At 39.8% G+C, this 13,085-nt stretch overlaps 1 pseudogene; it reads left to right on the top strand.

Annotated features, from left to right (window-relative positions):
• Window positions 1-11,197: 11,197 nt before the first annotated feature.
• On the top strand, window positions 11,198-11,297 carry LOC124650692 (annotated as a pseudogene).
• The last annotated feature ends 1,788 nt before the right edge of the window (window positions 11,298-13,085 follow it).

Raw genomic sequence — 13,085 nt, 5'->3', positions numbered from 1 at the left:
GCAGGAGGAATAGACTACTTTAATAACATCACATGAGTAGCACATAGACTAGTAGCGATACAAAGCTCATCATATAGATCTCAATCATGCAAAGCAATTCATGAGATCATTGTATTGGAGTACAGAGAGAGAGATTAACCACATAGCTACCGGTACATCCCTCAGCCTCGAGGGAGAACTACTCCCTCCTCATCATGGGAGCAGCAGCGTTGATGGAGATGGCGGTGGTGTCGATGGAGAAGCCTTCCGGGGGCACTTCCCCGTCCCGGCGGTGTGCCGGAACAGAGACTCCTGTCCCCCAAATCTTGGCTTCGCGATGGCGGCGGCTCTGGAAGGTTTCTCGTACCGTGCCTTTTTCGTATAGGGTTTTCGCGACGGAGTCCTTAAGTAGGCGGAAGGGCAGCCTCGGAGGGGCCCTGGTGGGGCCACACCATAGAGGGGCGCGCCGAGGGCCTTGGCCGCGCCGCCCTGGCGTGTGGGGCCCCCCCAGGCTCCCCTCTGGTGTCTCTCCGGTGTTCTGGAAGCTTCGTGCAAAAATAAGATACTGTGCGTTGATTTCGTCCAATTCCGAGAATATTTCCTTACTAGAATTTCTGAAACCAAAAACAGCAGAAAACAGGAACTGGCACTTCGGCATCTCGTTAATAGGTTAGTTCCGGAAAATGCATCAAAACGATATAAAGTGTAAACAAAACATGTAGGTATTGTCATAAAACAAGCATAGAACATCAGAAATTTTAGATACGTTTGAGACGTATCAAGCATCCACAGCTTAGTTCCTACTCGCCCTCGAGTAGGTAAACGATAACACAAATAATTTCTGAAGTGACATGCTACCGTCATAACCTTGATCAACATTATTGTAAAGCATATGACATGAATGAAGTGATTCAAAGCAATGATCTATAGTTTGCTAACAAATAGATAACATATAGCAAAACTTTTCATGAATAATACTTTCAAGACAAGCATCAAAACGTCTTGCATAAGAGTTAACTCATAAAGCAATAAATTCAAAGTAAAGGCATCGAAGCAACACAAAGGAAGATATAAGTTTCAGCAGTTGCTTTCAACTTTCAACATGCATATCTCATGGATAATTGTCAACACAGAGTAATATGATGAATGCAAATAAGCAAGTATGTAAGAATCAATGCACGGTTGACACAAGTGTTTGCTTCTAAGATGGAAGGAAGTAGGTAAACTGACTCAACAATAAAGTAAAAGATAGGCCCTTCGCAGAGGGAAGCGAGGATTAAATCATGTGCTAGAACTTTTCAAGTTTTGAAATCATATAGAGAGCATAAAAGTAAAGTTTTGAGAGGTGTTTGTTGTTGTCAACGAATGGTAGCGGGTACTCTAACTACCTTATCAACCGGACTTTCAAGAGCGGCTCCCATGAAGGACGTTATCTCTACCAGCAAGGTAGATCATCCCTCTTCTCTTTTGTTTACACATGTACTTTAGTTTTATTTATTAGATGACACTCCTCCCAACCTTTTGCTTACACAAGCCATGGCTAACCGAATCCTCGGGTGCCTTCCAACATTCACATACCATGGAGGAGTGTCTATTTTAAGTTGCTTACTGATAGATCAGGGCAAAACATGTGAAGAGAATTATTAATTCAAGTTAATTAATTGGGGCTGGGAACCCCATTGCCAGCTCTTTTTGTAAAATTATTGGATAAGCGGATGAGCCACTAGTCCATTGTGAAAGTCTGTCAAAAAGTAAATGACAAGATCGAAAGATAAAACACCACATACTTCCTCATGAGCTATAAAACATTGACACAAATAAGAGATAATAGCTTTTGAATTGTTTAAAGGTAGCACATGAAGTATTTACTTGGAATGGCAGGAAATACCACATAGTAGGTAGATATGGTGGACACAAATGGCGTAGGTTTTGGCTCAAGGTTTTGGATGCATGAGAAGTATTCCCTCTCAGTACAAGGCTTTGGCTAGCAAGGTTGTTTGAAGCAAACACAAGTATGAACCGGTACAACAAAACTTACATAAGAACATATTGCAAGCATTATAAGACTCTACACTGTCTTCCTTGTTGCTCAAACACTTTTACCAGAAAATATCTAGACCTTAGAGAGACCAATCATGCAAACCAAATTTCAACAAGCTCTACAGTAGTTCTCCACTACTAGATTTAAACTACATGATGCAAGAGCTTAAACATGATTTATGAGAGCTCAAAACAATTGCCAAGTATCAAATTATTCAAGACCATATGAAGCATTTTCTGATTCCAACCAAATAGCAACAAGTGAAGTGATCAACTTTCGCCCTTGAACATTAAAAGTAAGAATGAAGAACACTAGTGTTCATATGAAAAAGCGGAGCGTGTCTCTCTCCCACACAAGGATGAATTTATTCAGAGAATGAAAATAACAAAACGAAAATAAAAGCACACAGACGCTCCAAGTAAAGTACATAAGATGTGACGGAATAAAAATACAGTTTCACTAGAAGTGACCTGATAAATTGTCGATGAAGAAGGGGATGCCTTGGGCATCCCCAAGCTTAGATGCTTGAGTCTTCTTAAAATATGCAGGGATGAACCACGGGGGCATCCCCAAGCTTAGACCTTTCACTCTTCTTGATCATAGTATATCATCCTCTTCTCTTGACCCTTGAAAACTTCCTCCACACCAAACTTTAAAGCAAACTCATTAGAGGGTTAGTGCATAATCAAAAATTCACATGTTCAGAGGTGACACAATCATTCTTAACACTTCTAGACATTGCACAAAGCTTCTGAAAGTTAATGAAACAAAGAAACCCATTCAACATAGCAAAAGCGGCAATGCAAAATAAAAGGCAGAATCTGTCAAAACAGAACAGTCCGTAAAGACGAATTTTACAGAGGCACTTAACTTGCTCAAACGGAAAAACTCAAGACTAATGAAAGTTGCGTACATATCTGAGGATCACGCACGTAAATTGGCAGATTTTTTTGATTTTTTTACAGAGAGATCTGCGCGAATTCGTGACAGACAGCAATTCTGTTTCTGCGCAGCAATCCAAATCTAGCATCAACTTTACCATAGAGACTTTACTTGGCACAAAAAACATGATAAGGAGAGGTTGCTACAGTAGTAACAACTTCCAAGACACAACAAAACAGTAGCCAAATAAACGCATGGGTTATCTCCCAAGAAGTTCTTTCTTTATAGCCATTAAGATGGGCTCAGTAATTTTAATGATACTCTCGCAAGAAATAAGAGTTGAAGCAAAAGAGAGCATCAAGAAGCAAATTCAAAACACATTTAAACCTAACCCACTTCCTATGAAAAGGAATCTTGTACACAAATAAATTCATGAAGAACAAAGTGGCAAGCATAGAAAAGCAACACAAGTGCAATTTCAAGATTCTCAACATAAAGAGGGGAAACTTAATATTATTAAGATGCATATAACCATGTTTCCCTCTCTCATAATAACTTTCAGTAGCATCATGAACAAACTCAACAATATAACTATCACATAAAACATTCTTGTCATGAGCCACATGCATAAAATTATTACTCTCCACATAAGCATAATCAATTTTATTAGTTGTAGTGGGAGCAAATTCAACAAAGTAGCTATCATTATTATTCTCATCAAGTGTAGGAAGCATAGTATAATCACAATAAAATTTACTCTCCATAGTAAGCGGCACCAAAAGACCACTATCATTATAATCATCATAAATAGGAGGCAAAGTATCATCAAAGAAAATTTTCTCCTCAATGCTTGGGGGACTAAAAATATCATGCTCATCAAAACCAGCTTCCCCAAGCTTAGAATTTTCCATATCATTAGCAACAATGGTGTTCAAAGCGTTCATACTAATATCATTGCTACTAGCATGCAAATAAGATTCCATAGGTTTTTTAATTTTCGCAGCAAACAATCCATGTCTTAACTCAGGAAATAGAATAAGAAGCTCATTGTTACTTTCCATTATGCCTAACTAGTGTAAACAAGAAACCCCAAAGATGCAATCGCAGGATCTAAAGGAAATAGCTTCGAGCACTTACAACGGCAACAGAAAATAACTTAGTTACCTGGGACCGAAGTGTGAGTGCCTTTTACCTTTTCTCCCCGGCAACGGCGCCAGAAAATAGCTTGTTGTCCATAACTGGTGCGTGGTTGACGTGGGAGGTTTGATGGCAGTTGACGGGCTTGATGGAGTGTCTTGATTCGTCCCCGGCAACGGCGCCAGAAAATAGCTTGATGTCTACTCACGCTTCTTTTCCTGTAGACAGTGTTGGGCCTCCAAGAGCAGAGGTTTGTAGAACAGTAGCAAGTTTTCCCTTAAGTGGATCACCCAAGTTTTATCGAACTCAGGGAGGAAGAGGTCAAAGATATCCCTCTCAAGGCAATCACGATACAAGAAGTCTCTTGTGTCCCCAACACACCTAATACACTTGTCAGATGTATAGGTGCACTAGTTTGGCGAAGAGATAGTAAAACACAGGTGGTATAGATGAATATGAGTGGTAATAACAATCTGAAATAAATATGGCAGCGAGTAAACATGCGAGTAGAACGAGTAAGTAAGCGGTGTTTGCGATGTTGGAAACAAGGCCTAGGGATCATACTTTCACTAGTGGACACTCTCAACATTGATCGCATAATAAATAATAACTTCTTCTCATTTGTGCTACATACACTCTTTTGTTGGATGATAAACACCATTCGTTGTGTAGGGCTACGAGAGCTCCCTCAAGCCGGAGTTAACAAGAGCCACAACATTCAGCATTCATATTTAAGTAACCTTAGAGCATAATAGATCTTTGCAAAATAAACTGAGAACTAAAATAGCATACACACTGTCATCATTACACTATGAAAGGAGGAATAGATCACATCAATACTATCATATTAATAATTAACTCCACAACCTACAAGAGATCATGATCATAGCCTACGACAAGAACCACACGGTGCACACACTGTCGCCTTTACACCATGCAGGAGGAATAGACTACTTTAATAACATCACATGAGTAGCACATAGACTAGTAGCGATACAAAGCTCATCATATAGATCTCAATCATGCAAAGCAATTCATGAGATCATTGTATTGGAGTACAAAGAGAGAGATTAACCACATAGCTACCGGTACATCCCTCAGCCTCGAGGGAGAACTACTCCCTCCTCATCATGGGAGTAGCAGCGTTGATGGATATGGCGGTGGTGTCGATGGAGAAGCCTTCCGGGGGCACTTCCCCGTCCCGGCGGCGTGCCGGAACAGAGACTCCTGATGTCTACGGGTGCTTCTATTCTTGTAGACAGTGTTGGGCCTCCAAGAGCAGAGGTTTGTAGAACAGCAGCAAGTTTCCCTTAAGTGGATCACCCAAGGTTTATCGAACTCAGGGAGGAAGAGGTCAAAGATATCCCTCTCAAGCAACCCCGTAATCACAAAGCAAGAAGTCTCTTGTGTCCCCAACACACCAAATACACTTGTCAGGTGTATAGGTGCACTAGTTCGGCGAAGAGATAGTGAAATACAAGTAATATGGATGTATATGAGTGGCAATAGCAATCTGAATAAAATATGGCAGCGAGTAAACATGCAACAAAACAGTAAACAAACGGAGATTCGATGCTTGGAAGCAAGGCCTAGGGATCCTACTTTCACTAGTGGACACTCTCAACAATGATCACATAATAGGACTACTCTACACTCTTTTGTTGGATGATGAACGCATTGCGTAGGATTACACGAACCCTCAATGCCGGAGTTAACAAGCTCCACAATGCAATGTTCATATTTAAATAACCTTAGAGTGCAAGATAGATCAACATAATTACACCAAGAACTAACATAGCATGCACACTATCACCATCATGCATATGTAGGAGGAATAATACACATCAATACCATCATAGCAATAGTTAACTTCGCAATCTACAAGAGATCATGATCATAGCCTATGCCAAGTACTCACACGGTGCACACACTATCACCATTACACACGTGGAGGAGGAATAGAGTACTTTAATAACATCACTAGAGTAGCACATAGACGATATTCAACTAGATCACATAAAGAGAGAGATGAACCACATAGCTACAGCGGAGCCCTCAGCCCCGGGGGTGAATTACTCCCTCCTCATCATGGAGGCAGCGATGGCGGTGAAGATGGCGGTGGAGACGGCGGTGGAGACGACTCCGGGGGCAATTCCCCGTCCGGCAGGGTGCCGGAACAGAGAGTTCTGTCCCCCGAATCTTGATTTCGCGATGGCGGCGGCTCTGGAAGGTTTTCTCCGTATCGTGGCTCTCGGTACTGGGGGTTTCGCGACGGAGGCTTTAAGTAGGCGAAAGGGCAACGCGGGGGGCCACACGAGGGGCCCAGGGGGCAGGCCGGCGCGGCCAGGGCCTGGGCCGCGCCGCCCTATCCCCTGGCTGCCTCGTGGCCCCACTTCGTTATCTCTTCGGTCTTCTGGAAGCTTCGTGCAAAAATAGGACCCCGGGCGAAGATTTCGTCCAATTCCGAGAATATTTCCTTACTAGGATTTCTGAAACCAAAAACAGCGAAAACAACAGAATCGGCTCTTCGGCATCTTGTTAATAGGTTAGTTCCGGAAAATGCATAAATATGACATATAATGTGCATAAAACATGTAGGTATCATCAATAAAGTAGCATGGAACATAAGAAATTATCGATACGTTGGAGACGTATCAGCATCCCCAAGCTTAGTTCTGCTCGTCCCGAGCGAGGTAAAACGATAACAAAGATAATTTCTGAAGTGACATGCCATCATAATCTTGATCATACTATTTGTAAACATATGTAATGAATGCAGCGATCAAAACAAAGGTAATGACATGAGTAAACAAGTGAATCATATAGCAAAGACTTTTCATGAATAGTACTTCAAGACAAGCATCAATAAGTCTTGCATAAGAGTTAACTCATAAAGCAATAAATCAAAGTAAAGGTGTTGAAGCAACACAAAGGAAGATTAAGTTTCAGCAGTTGCTTTCAACTTATAACATGTATATCTCATGGATATTGTCAACATAAAGTAATATAACAAGTGCAATATGCAAGTATGTAGGAATCAATGCACAGTTCACACAAGTGTTTGCTTCTTAAGGTGGAGGGAGATAGGTAAACTGACTCAACAATAAAAGTAAAAGAATGGTCCTTCAAGAGGAAAGCATCGATTGCTGTATTTGTGCTAGAGCTTTTATTTTGAAAACATGAAACAATTTTGTCAACGGTAGTAATAAAGCATATGAGTTATGTAAATTATATCTTACAAGTTGCAAGCCTCATGCATAGTATACTAATAGTGCCCGCACCTCGTCCTACTTAGCTTGGACTACCGGATCTTTGCATGCCATGTTTCAACCAAGTGTCACAAAGGGGTACCTCCATGCCGCTCGTACAAAGGTCTAAGGAGAATGCTCGCATTTTGGATTTCTCGCTTTTGATTATTCTCAACTTAGACATCCATACCGGGACAACATGGACAACAGATAATGGACTCCTCTTAAATGCATAAGCATGTAGCAATGATTATTATTCTCATATGAGATTGAGGATATATGTCCAAAACTGAAACTTCCACCATGATTCATGGCTTTAGTTAGCGGCCCAATGTTCTTCTCTAACAATTTTGCATGCTCCAACCACTAAAATGATAGATCCTTCGGACAAGACGGACATGCATAGCAACTCACATGATATTCAACAATAGTTGATGGCGTTCCCCAGAAGCATGGTTATCGCACAACAAGCAACTTAATAAAAGATAAAGTGCATAAGTACATATTCAATACTACGATAGTTTTTAAAGCTATTTTGTCTCATGAGCTATATATTGCAAAGGTGAATGATGGAATTTTAAAGGTAGCACTCAAGCAATTTACTTTGGAATGGCGGAGAAATACCATGTAGTAGGTAGGTATGGTGGACACAAATGGCATAGTGGTTGGCTCAAGGATTTTGGATGCATGAGAAGTATTCCCTCTCGATACAAGGTTTAAGCTAGCAAGGTTATTTGAAGCAAACTCAAGGATGAACAGGTGCAGCAAAAATCACATAAAAGACATATTGTAAACATTATAAGACTCTACACCGTCTTCCTTGTTCTTCAAAACTCAATACTAGATATTATCTAGACCTTAGAGAGACCAAATATGCAAATCAAATTTTAGCAAGCTCTATGTATTTCTTCATTAATGGGTGCAAAGCATATGATGCAAGAGCTTAAACATGAGCACAACAATTGCCAAGTATCACATTATCCAAGACATTTTTAGAATTACTACATGTAGCATTTTCCAATTCCAACCATATAACAATTTAACGAAGAAGAAACTTCGCCTTGAACATTATGAGTAAAACCTAAGGACACATGTGTCCATATGCAACAGCGGAGCGTGTCTCTCTCCCACAAAGTGAATTCTAGGATCCATTTTATTCAAACAAAAACAAAAACAAAAACAAACCGACGCTCCAATTAAAGAACACAAGATGTGATTGAATAAAAATATAGTTTCAGGGGAGGAACCTGATGATGTTGTCGATGAAGAAGGGGATGCCTTGGGCATCCCCAAGCTTAGACGCTTGAGTCTTCTTAAAATATGCAGGGGTGAACCACGGGGGCATCCCCAAGCTTAGAGCTTTCACTCCTCTTGATCATAGTATATCATTCTCCTCTCTTGACCCTTGAAAACTTCCTTCACACCAAACTTCAAGCAAACTCATTAGAGGGTTAGTGCACAATTAATAATTCACACATTCAGAGGTGACACAAACATTATTTTCACTTCTGGACATTGCATAAAGCTACTGGACATTAATGGATCAAAGAAATGAATCCAACATAGCAAAAGAGGCAATGCGAAATAAAAGGCAGAATCTGTCAAAAACAGAACAGTCCGTAAAGACGAATTTAATGCTGGCACCAGACTTGCTCAAATGGAAAAACTCAAAACTAATAAAAGTTGCGTACATATCTGAGGATCACGCTCGTAAATTTGCAGATTTTTTCGAATTTTCTACAGAGAACTGTGCCCAGATTCGTGACAGACAGCAATGCTGTTTCTGCGCAGCGATCCCAAATATAACATCAACTTTGACATAGAAACTTTACTTGGCACAAAAACATGATAAGGAGAGGTTGCTACAGTAGTAAACAACTTCCAAGACACAAATATAAAACAAAGTACTGTAGTAAAAAAACACATGGGTTATCTCCCAAGAAGTTCTTTCTTTATAGCCATTAAGATGGGCTTAGCAGTTTTAATGATGCATTCGCAAGAATTAATATTTGAAACAAAAGAGAGCTTCAAGAGGCAATTCAAAACACATTTGAGCCTAACATGCTTCCTATGCAGAAGAATCTTATACACAAATGAATTCATGAAGAGCAAAGTAACAAGCATAAGAGGATGAAACACGAGTAACTTCAAGATTCTCAACATAAAGAGGGGAAACTTAATATTATTAAGATAAATATAACCATGTTTCCCTCTCTCATAATAACTTTCAGTAGCATCATTGATGAAATCCACAATATACCCATCACTAAAAACATTCTTATCATGGTTCCTATGCATAGAAATATCATTAATTTTGGCATAAGAAGAGTTATTCTCATTAACAGTAATTGGAGCAAGATTATTATCAAGAATTTGAACATGGTAAACAAGTTGCATATTAAAAGAATTGTTTTTGTTCATCCAATCATGACTATGACAAGTTTCATAAGGATAATTGTAGCATGTGTCATATACATCTCTATAGCAATTATCTAAACCAGAATATGTAATATCATCGTTTTCACTAAAAGTAGAGGTCTCAAATACAGGATCTTCAAGCACAACATCCCCAAGCTTAGAGCTTTCAATATCATCGTTTAAGGGGACATGAATAATGCTATCATCATTACTTTCATAATCAGTACCAAAGAGATTTTCAATATCAAAGGCAGTGTGCTCATCCAAATCATGATCACTAATATGGGTAAAGGGTATAGGAAGATCATCGTACTCAGATTCATTATCATAATAATCATTAGGCGCAACATACTTACGGTTACCTAGCGTTATCTCATTCACGCGGGGATACGCCGTTACCTCTTTCTTTTTATTCTCCTTCTTCTTCTTCTTCTTCTTCTTCGTTCCCTTCTTCTTCTTCTTCTCTTCTTCCCTCTCCTCGCTTCCTTATTTAGGAGGAAGAGGCTTGAAGGGTGTCTTGTCCGCATAGCCTGATTTACTTTTAGAAACAATAGAAGAAACTTGGGAGGATCCCTCCTTTTCATTAATTAATTGAAAGCACACAGCGGTCCTATCATATTTTGGCAAGGTGTCATCTTCTAAAATATTCTGTATGTAAGTATTTGTATGGCAATTATTAATGCAGTAAGAAAGACAACCATGCAGGACATCATCAATATCAAGATCGTTAATATTTAACAAAGAAATTTTTCTTGATAACTCTTCACACTTCAAAAATAAGGTAAGTTCATCATGCTGATTAGGAATAATTTCATCATCACAATACAAATTTGCAGCACTCATGGGGTTTGAATTATCATTGGAGGAACATTGAAAATTAAAATGACCAACTCTATGGCAAAGTTCACAAATAAAAGGATAGAGGGCACACACTTTTTCTCCAAGATCATCTAGAGCTCTAGACCACTTTCTAGTTTTTTCATTCCTGTGATGGATACAATATTCATCTTCTATTTGATTAATTCCACAAGGTCTATGTATTCCACAAAAATTAACATGCTTATAGGAAATAGCATTCTTAGGAGTTTGAGCACGCTTATTGCAATCATTAACAACAATTTCATTCTTCATGCAAGCGTCTTTAAAAGGTTCATGATACTTATCAAAATTCTTCCTAGGCAATTCAATGTGCGAAGCAAAAGCTATATAAAGATTTGCAGCAACTTGAGAGTCAAGACCATAAGTAGCACTCATATTTCGAAATTTACCACTATCCATGAAAGTTTCAATGCATTCATAATCATAATTTATACCTGACTCTTTACCTTTGTCGTTCTCCCAATCTTCAGGTGTTCTCCTTAATCCGATCAAGAAGGTCCCTTTTAAACTCTTCTTTGTTGCGCGTGAATGATCCGGAACAAGTAGTATCCAGCAAGGTCTTATCTTGAAAAGAAAGTCTTGCATAGAAATTATCAATGATGATATTACCTGGAAGCTCATGATTGGGGCATTTGAGCATTAAATACTTCAATCTCTCCCATGCTTGGGCAATACTCTCTCCATCATGAGGCCAGAAATTATATATATGGTTTCGATCTTTGTGAATTTCACTTGGAGGATAGAACTTGGAATAAAATAGAGGCACAATATCCTTCCAATCAAGAGAGCGCCCGTCCTTCAGCAGTTTATACCATTGCGCCGCTTTACCAGACAGCGACATAGAGAATAGTTTCTTCTTCACTTCATCCATAGGGATACCTGCACACTTGAATAACCCGCATAATTCATGCAAAAACAGTAAATGATTTCCAGGATGGACAGTTCCATCCCCTTCATAGCGGTTATCCATAACACGTTCAATAATTTTCATAGGTATTTTATACGGAATACTTTCAGCAGGTGGATTTAAAATATCGAAGCATCATTAGAGTTATCGCATATGGGAGATAAAGCATTATCGAGCAAAATATTTCTTCCAAAGCGGAGGAGCTAAAAAGATTATTTTTATGTAAACTAGCTTCCCCAAGCTTAGACTTCTTCATAGCATTAGCAAGTAATTGCATTCATACTAATAACATTGCTACTATCATGTAAATAAGGTTCCATAGGTTTTTTAATTTTCGCATCAAACAATTCTAAATTAGGAAAAAGATTAAAAAGCTCACCAATTTTTTGTTGTTTTCCATTATGCCTAACTAGTGAAAATAAAAACAAGAAACAAAAAGATGCAATTGCAGAGTCTAAAGGAAATAGCTTCGAGTACACACACAATGGCGTCAGAAAAGTACTGTTACCTGGAACCGAAGTGTGAGTACCTTTTACCTTTCCTCCCCGGCAACGGCGCCGTGAAAAGTGCTTGATGTCTACGGGTGCTTCTATTCTTGTAGACGGTGTTGGGCCTCCAAGAGCGAGAGGTTTGTAGAACAGCGAGCAAGTTTCCCTTAAGTGGATCACCCAAGGTTTATCGAACTCGGGGAGGAAGAGGTCAAAGATATCCCTCTCAAGCAACCCCGTAATCACAAAGCAAGAAGTCTCTTGTGTCCCCAACACACCAAATACACTTGTCGAGTGTATAGGTGCACTAGTTCGGCGAAGAGATAGTGAAATACAAGTAATATGGATGTATATGAGTGGCAATAGCAATCTGAATAAAATATGGCAGCGAGTAAACATGCAACAAAACAAGTAAACAAACGGAGATTCGATGCTTGGAAGCAAGGCCTAGGGATCCTCGCTTTCACTAGTGGACACTCTCAACAATGATCACATAATAGGACTACTCTACACTCTTTTGTTGGATGATGAACGCATTGCGTAGGATTACACGAACCCTCAATGCCGGAGTTAACAAGCTCCACAATGCAATGTTCATATTTAAATAACCTTAGAGTGCAAGATAGATCAACATAATTACACCAAGAACTAACATAGCATGCACACTATCACCATCATGCATATGTAGGAGGAATAATACACATCAATACCATCATAGCAATAGTTAACTTCGCAATCTACAAGAGATCATGATCATAGCCTATGCCAAGTACTCACACGGTGCACACACTATCACCATTACACACGTGGAGGAGGAATAGAGTACTTTAATAACATCACTAGAGTAGCACATAGACGATATTCAACTAGATCACATAAAGAGAGAGATGAACCACATAGCTACGGCGGAGCCCTCAGCCCCGGGGTGAATTACTCCCTCCTCATCATGGAGGCAGCGATGGCGGTGAAGATGGCGGTGGAGACGGCGGTGGAGACGACTCCGGGGCAATTCCCCGTCCGGCAGGGTGCCGAGAGCAGAGTCTCGTCCCCCGAATCTTGATTTCGCGATGGCGGCGGCTCCGGAAGGTTTCTCCGTATCGTGGCTC

Source organism: Lolium rigidum, chromosome 4 (assembly GCF_022539505.1).
Source record: "Lolium rigidum isolate FL_2022 chromosome 4, APGP_CSIRO_Lrig_0.1, whole genome shotgun sequence".
Classification (NCBI taxonomy): Eukaryota; Viridiplantae; Streptophyta; class Magnoliopsida; order Poales; family Poaceae; genus Lolium; species Lolium rigidum.
Note: the sequence above shows the minus strand (reverse complement) of the source record. Positions and strands in the feature narration are given on the sequence as shown.